The 7,664-nt window shown below is 37.4% G+C and overlaps 1 pseudogene; it reads left to right on the top strand.

Moving 5' to 3' along the window:
* Nucleotides 1-1,299: 1,299 nt before the first annotated feature.
* Nucleotides 1,300-1,418, top strand: LOC112469133 (annotated as a pseudogene).
* The last annotated feature ends 6,246 nt before the right edge of the window (nucleotides 1,419-7,664 follow it).

The raw sequence follows: 7,664 nt of genomic DNA, 5'->3' as shown, positions 1-7,664 counted from the left end.
ATGGAAAGCACAGTCTCCGTGGAGACCTAAGTTTTGAAGCAATTGGCTCTGCTACAGCAGGGTAGCAATTCCCTGTCTTTCTCAAGTGTCCTACACAGCCTGTTTCTCTTAAGTTAAAAGATACCCAAAAGATCAAGGAAAATAGACAATGAAACCCAAATGGTATTAACTGAAATGAATGTGAAAAAGAAAAAAAAAAAAAAATTGAGTTACCTTTGCGACTTAGAAGTGTACATTAATTCAATCTTTCTGCACCCATAGAAATTTACAGCTTTTGATGGACTTCAACTTTTCAAATTGCCTTTGCTAAATCATAAACAGTTCCACTATAAAAGAATGATATATAACACGAACCGTTGGTGTAGAGCCTAGTGGCTTCATTTTTATCCTCTCTAATACAGTCATGTGCCACACAGTGACATTTTGGTCAATGATGGATTGCATATAAAACAGTGGTCCCATAAGATTATATTGGAGCTGAGAATTTCCTATCGCCTAATGATATCGTAGCTGTCCTGATGTTACAGCACAACACATCACCCAACATGTTTGTGGTGATGTTGGTGAAAACAAACCTATTGCACTGCCAGTTGCACAAAAGTATAGCACATACAATTGTGTATAGTACATAATCATAATAATTGATAACAAGTGACTATGTTACTGGTGTATGTATTTACTATGCTATACTGATCTTTGTCGTTATTCTAGTGTGTACTCTTTCTGCTTATTAAAAAATAAAGTTTGCTGTGAAACCATGTGCTGTGTTATACCAGCAGCAATATCATCCATCTCATGTTCACCACATCTCTTGAATGCTTCATTTTTCCCTTGTGCTTGATTTAATCTCATGTTATTTTGTTCGTCATGGCCCCAAAGTGTACAAAACCTACTGCCAGTGTTGCCAGCAAGAGGTACCATCAAGTGATTGACCCAAAAATAAAATTAAAAGTGATTAAGGAATACAAAGATGGGAAATCAGTGATGGTTATTGCTCAGTGTCATTCCGTCTCGGCTACAATCTTGAAGAATGAGAACAAAGTGACAGAAACTGTTAAAGGATCTGCTTCATTGAAGGCAATGAGACTACTTAAAATATGAGAAAAGTCTTATATCAGACACGGAGGAACTTCTAATGACCTGGACTGAAGACTAGACACAGAAGCATATCCCTCTCAGCACCATGATGATCACACAGCAAAAGGTTGTTTGCAATGTTGAAAGAAAAGGCTGAACCCAACTACGATGCTGAATTTACTGCTAGTTCTGAGTGGTTCAATGGTTCAAGAATTGCTGCTCATCTATGGCCATGCTACCCTGAACGAGCCCGACCCCGTCTGATCTTGAATGCTAAGCAGGGTCAGGCCTGGTTAGTAATTGAATGAGAGACCACCTGGGAAGACCAGGTGCTATAGGCGTTAAAAATAAAAAATAAGGGATTGTAAACTGACAAGGTCCTTGCAATCTGTGAGGTCAACTAAGGACTGCCTCGCCTAAAAAAAAAAAAAAATTGTTATTCATTACATGATGTGAAAGTGACTGGTGAGTCTGTGAGCTGTGAGTTGCTAATGTGAAGGCAGCTGCAGAATTTTCGAAAAATCTAGATAAGCTCATTGTGGAAGAAAATTAGTCACCAGAGCAAATATTCAATATGGATAAAAAAAATCCCTACTCCGGAAACAAATGTCTGAAAAGACATTCATCTTTAAGGAGACCAAGTCAATGCCAGGTTTCAAGGCAAAGGTGAAGGATAACAGTCTTGCTTAGCAGCAGTGCTGCAGGCTACAAGTTGAAACCCTTTGTGATCTGCTGCAGTGAGAACCTCAAGGCCTTCCAACATACCAGTGAGCACACAGTGCCAGGGTACTACAGGAGCAATAAGAAGTCATGGATGACCCAGCTCCTCTTCCAAGAAGCCCTCTTGAATTGCTATGCCAGTGAAATAGAGAAGTACTATTTGGAGAATAATATGCCTTTCAAGATTTTACTTATTATTGATAATGCTCCTGGATATCCTCCTCTTCTTGGTGATCTTCATCTTGATATCAAAGTGATGTTTCTCCCTCCTAAACCCACCTCATTTATCTAACCAATAGATGAAAGAGTTATAATAGCTTTTAAGGAATACTACCTAAGGAGGACCTTTACCCAGGCTATTGTTACTACTGAGGAAGATATTGAGGAAAACATTGACGCAATTCTGGAAGAATAACAATGTCCATGACTGTGTCCTTGCTTGGTCTTGGGGCGATCACCAAGGAGCGTATGAATGGCAACTGGAAAAAGACAAGAGCTTTGTCCATAACTTCAAAGGATTTTCTAAAGATGAGAAGGTTGCAAAAATCAGCAAGGCGGTGGTTAAGATGGCAAACAAATTTAACCTGGGTGTGGATGAGGATGACTTTGAGGAGCTCCTAGAGGTGGTTCCTGAGGAACTGACTAAAAAGGAGTTGTTGGAACTGGAACAGAAATGCATAGGTGAAGAAGAGACAAGACAAAAGGAAATTGCAGGCAAAGAAAAAGAACCTCCAAAAAAATTCAGTGAAGGGTTTAGCAGAAGCTTTTCCAGACCTCAAGAAGCTCCTTTAAAAGTTCGAAAACATGAGTCCTGACACCAAAATGTTTTTATTAATAGAGAGGAATGTTCATGGTGTATTATCTGCTTACAAGCAAGTCTATGATGAACAAACAAACACGAAAAGAAAACAAGCAAACCACCACGGACATATTTCCGACGACAGCTCCAAGTCTGTTATTGCTCCCTGAAGATCTTCCAGTGAAGCAAGAGATCCAGGAGGAAGAGGGTGAAATTGATGATCCTGACCCTGTGCAGGCTTAGGCTAATGTGTGTGTTTGTGTCTTTAACAAAATTTTTTAAAAGTTAAAAAAAAACTAGAAAAATGCTTGCAGAAAAAGGATATAACGAAAGAAAATATTTTTGCACAGCTGTGCAATGTGTTTATTTTAAGCTAATATTATTCCAAAGGAGTCAAAAGATTTTCTTAAACTTAAAAGCTTATAAAATAAAAAAGTTACAGTAAGCTAGAGTTAATTTATTATTAAAAAAAAAACCCCTTTTTTATAAATTTAATGTAGCCTAAGCTTGCAGTGCGTATAAAGTCTACAGTAGTGCACGGTCATGTCCTGGGCCTTCAGTCACTCATTGAGTCACCCAGAGCAACTCCCAGTTCTGCAAGCTCTTTTCGTGGTAAGTGCCCTATAAAGGTGTACCATTTTTATCTTTTATACCATATTTTTACTGTACCTTTTGTATGTTTAGATGCACAAATTACTATTAATATTGCAATTGCCTACAATATTCAGTACAGTAACATGCTGTACAAGTTTGCAGCCTAGGAGCAATAGCTATACCATACAGCCTAGGTGTATCGCAGGCTATACCATCTAGGTTTGTGTAAGTGCACTCAATGATATTTCCACAAAGATGAAATCGTCTAACACAGTTCTCAGAATATATCCCTATTAAGTGATGCATGACTGTAGAGTATGCGTTACAAACCCCAAAGTGGGGGCGGGGTGGGGGGGGCCTTATCTGATCTCTTGGCCCAGAATCACACCACGCAAAAAGAATCTTCTGGAATAAACAATCCATTTCTGTGAAACTCAAAGTTTTGTATTGCAAGTAAAGACTCTCTAGAGCCCAGACTTTATTTTTTAACTTTGATCATGAACTTTTTCTCTTATATATCTGATTAGGCTTAATAAGTTAGCTAAGTTAATGAAGTGTGATGTCCCATTAAATACATCAACTGACAACAATTAATTCCTCAGAGCATGTTCTCTGTTGATTGATTATATTTTTCAGGGCAGTAGAATTTAAGTGATATAAATCTCGTAGCAGAAAATAGAAGTTTCAAATTCTGAGAGTTTAATTCAAAGAAAATGATTATTTTCCATAAGTGAACTTTGTTCATCAGTTCAGAAAATAAGTTTGTTGATCTGTCAACATTTTAATGAAAAGTTCACAAAAACAAGTTATCAGTCAATGAAAAAAATTTCACCTCTCATTGAAAGCCTCCACTAGGAGTTCCCAGATTGCATAGAGTACTTCTCTGTAGTTATATTAGATCTAAGTACATCATTGTGCTACATCTAGATAAGAAGTAACAATAAGTTTAGAAGTTTAGAAAGAAAGCTCAGAAATGTAGAAAAATATAAATTCTTTTGAATTTAGAGAAATCCTCAAATCCCTTTATTCATCTTTGGTAACAGCCCAGTTTGCCCCAAAGCACCTGTCACAGGAAGCCTGCAAACTTTCTCACAAATCACCTCAGTAATAAATGGGCCATCTCAAAGACTTCTTAAGTGATTTGGATAGAAATAGTGCAGAATTTTTCAGGAGATTAAAATCCATTTAAATCATCTCAGTGAGTGAAATTAACCAACCTGGGAAAATCTTAGCTGGAAAAGACCAACACCTGTTTAAACATAAATAGCTCAATAATGAACAATAAGCAAGTGACAAAAGAACTCGAAGCTATCATTTGTAAAATACACCTACAGTTAGAAGAGTCTGAATATCCAAAGATTATTGGGGAGATTAGTAGTAGATTGGGGGAAGCAGTCAATGCATGATAATGAGAAAATTCCCTGGCATTTTCTTCTAACTTCTAACCTCTAACCCTCTAACCTCTTGTTGACACATAGAGAAGACAAGAGCAGTTAACCATTCATTCATTGACTGAATGTAGCAGCAAAGAGCCAGTTTGTCCTTGAGACGTGTACTTGTAGTGTCTGAGAACAGAATAACCTTTCTTAGTTCTTATATATTACTAAACAGCTGAGAGTCCTTAATAAAAAAATTCTGTATTCGGTGAAGTAGGTGTTTAATGTTTGCAGGCTAATCAAAGAGGCATTCTTGAATCCTGTTCACTTAACCAACGAAGGAACATAGGCAGCATTTATTAACCTCAGTTGGCTTGTTGTCAATGGTAGATTTTTTGGTTGTTTATTTTTATGGTGCCTAAAACTAGGACATAAAAACAAATGATCAGTGACGGTCACTTTATATATTCAAGTAAATTATTCAATAAACCCATTAATTGAGTCACGCCCTCCACATCCCATCCATAACCTTGAAGTTAGTATAAAAGGCTTTCACAACTACCCAAGTGAAAAGTAATAAACTTACAGAGGCCAAAAGTATAGCTTGGCTCTTCTATAGCTACATGAGATATGATTGTTGAATCTCGACAGTAGAGGAAAGCAAAATATTACCAATTAAAGTCAGTAAAATTTACTGGCTAGCCAAGCCATTGAAATTCATAGGCACCTGCTTCTCTCGGGAGCCTGAACTGCTTAGCAGATTTCTTCCTCGTTATTCAAGATGCCTCTCATTGCATTCTGGCTTACTTTGCATTGGCAATTTCTATTACTGCCACAGAACTGGGTTGGCATGTGACAGATGAGGAAAACAAAACTGTATGGCTCCAGTCCCACCTATAACCTCCCCTTTGCTTCTTTCCCTTTTACCTCCAATGATTAGACCCATCTGCTGGTGTCTCCCTTCAATACAACCACCTACTCATATCAAAAGCAGAAAGCAAAAAGAAGCTAACTAAACACTAGTTTAAACATGAAGTACTTTCAGAGACTTAAAAAAAAAATAAATTATATTCCTTGTTTCCAAATAAAACTGTTGTAAGCAGGTAGGATAAATCCTCCATCTGTTTAGTACGGGCATTCATTATTGCACAATGCTTACTGCCATTTGAACATCCCACTTAAATGTATCTGGTTTTGGATAAACAAATTACAAGCCAGGTGAAACGCTCTGTTAATTCTTCTTATTATAACGGGCTCATGTGAGTATTTTGTCCAGTCCAATGTCTTCCAAAGTGTGGACTAAAGACCATCTTAAACATGATAGTCACCTGGGAATAAAGGGCAGATTATAAAAACACAAATTTCTGGGCCCCCATCTACTGAATCAGAATGTCTTGGCGAGGGTCACAGGAACCTGCATTGTTAATACACACCCTTGGTGATCTTTATGCACTAAAATCAGGTTTACTGTCAAGTCAATGAACCCTGACTCCTCCCTTAAATGAAAACCACTCTCTCTGTGAAACTGTCACTGATGAGGGAACTAATGATAAGGACATTTCATAAAATCACAAATGTACAAAAGAGGTTAATGGGATGAAATGTGCTGAGTCCCGACTATTCTGCACTGGACCTGTAGTTACCCTTCAGCACTCGCCACAGTGTTCTGCCCTATAACATATTTGATGTATCTATTCCAGCTATTTGGCCAAAGGTATGAGAAAGCAGTATCAGTGTCTTCCTGTATTTTGCTAGTGCCAAATTTGGTGTTAATTATATTTAAAGAAATGAAGGAATAAAAGAATGAATATTGTGTCTCATAAGTCAGCTTATTCAGATATACAAGCGACTTAGAGAAACTCTACTTAAAACTGCCAGAAGAGCAATACATCATATTTTATTGCATCTAAGATGCCATTGATTATAAGACACACCATTATTTTATATATAATCAAGAAAGAAAAACTCTGGAAAGTACATATGACACCCCGTTGATTGTGAGATACACTCCAATTATGAGGACGATAAAAAAAGTGAAAGAGTATTTCTCGGTATCAGCGAAACAGGAACTTGTTATACGGTACCTCGTAGCCACACCTCCACAGAAAGTGGTTTTCATGACTGTATCATCCATTTACTCCTGATTCATCACCTTACCATGTAACGCAAATAGGGTGCACAATTCATTTGAGGAACCACAGTCTGAGAAATTCTACAGAAAGACACTCTTCCCAGAGAACACTGTTCAAAGCATGTACGACTCACTGTAAAATGTGGCCTCAGCAGCCCCTGCTTCACTGAGCACCCAAATAGGTCACTCGCCTTTCCATCCAGCATGCATTTGTGTAGGCCCCAGAATTCTGTAATATGAGCCTTAAATTGTATGCAGTAAGTGGGAGTAATAAAAATAAGTGGGTGGGCCAGGGATGGAAGCCATCTATTTAAATGAATTTTAAACCTAATTAGGTGACTAATTGTGCATCAGAACTTAGTTGTCGTACAACATGTCATGTACGGTTAATGATGATTCATTCTAAAATTCTTCAGATTGCTCTGCTCTCCATTTTCAATGACTTATATTGCTAAAAAAAAAAAAATCTTTAATTTTGAGAATGTTTTCTTTTTAAATTATTCTGCCTATTAAATTTTCCAAAATTTAGAAGCAGCATATGTTAAGAAATGAAAAGTAAAAAGAAATGCTGTTTAAAGCTGTCCCCAGAACCTTACATGGGGCACAGAACTGCAGCAGTAAATCCTGGGCCATATTTGCCACACAAAAAATACTATATCAGTAATTACCAAGATTTCAAGACAAATGGAGCATTGTATGGGTAAAGTTTTTACAAGCCTACATGGTATGGTAGTAAATGAACTTCAAATATAATTTCCCTAAGTCAATTTTTGAGGCCCAGGGCGACACAGACAGTAAGAAATTAAACCAAACAGTTTTTACTTGGCTGGTCTGACAAAGAGTTGGCATCATGGTATCAAGGAGATAAAAATCAGGTAGTTAATCTTGTGGAAAGTTCACATGAATCAGATCTGGTAGACTGAGCTTAAGAACTTGGTTTCGTCCACCTTTCTTAAAATAGCGGACC

Source organism: Pteropus alecto, unplaced genomic scaffold (assembly GCF_000325575.1).
Source record: "Pteropus alecto unplaced genomic scaffold, ASM32557v1 scaffold106, whole genome shotgun sequence".
Lineage (NCBI taxonomy): Eukaryota > Metazoa > Chordata > Mammalia > Chiroptera > Pteropodidae > Pteropus > Pteropus alecto.
This window is presented reverse-complemented; position numbering and strand designations above follow the sequence as displayed.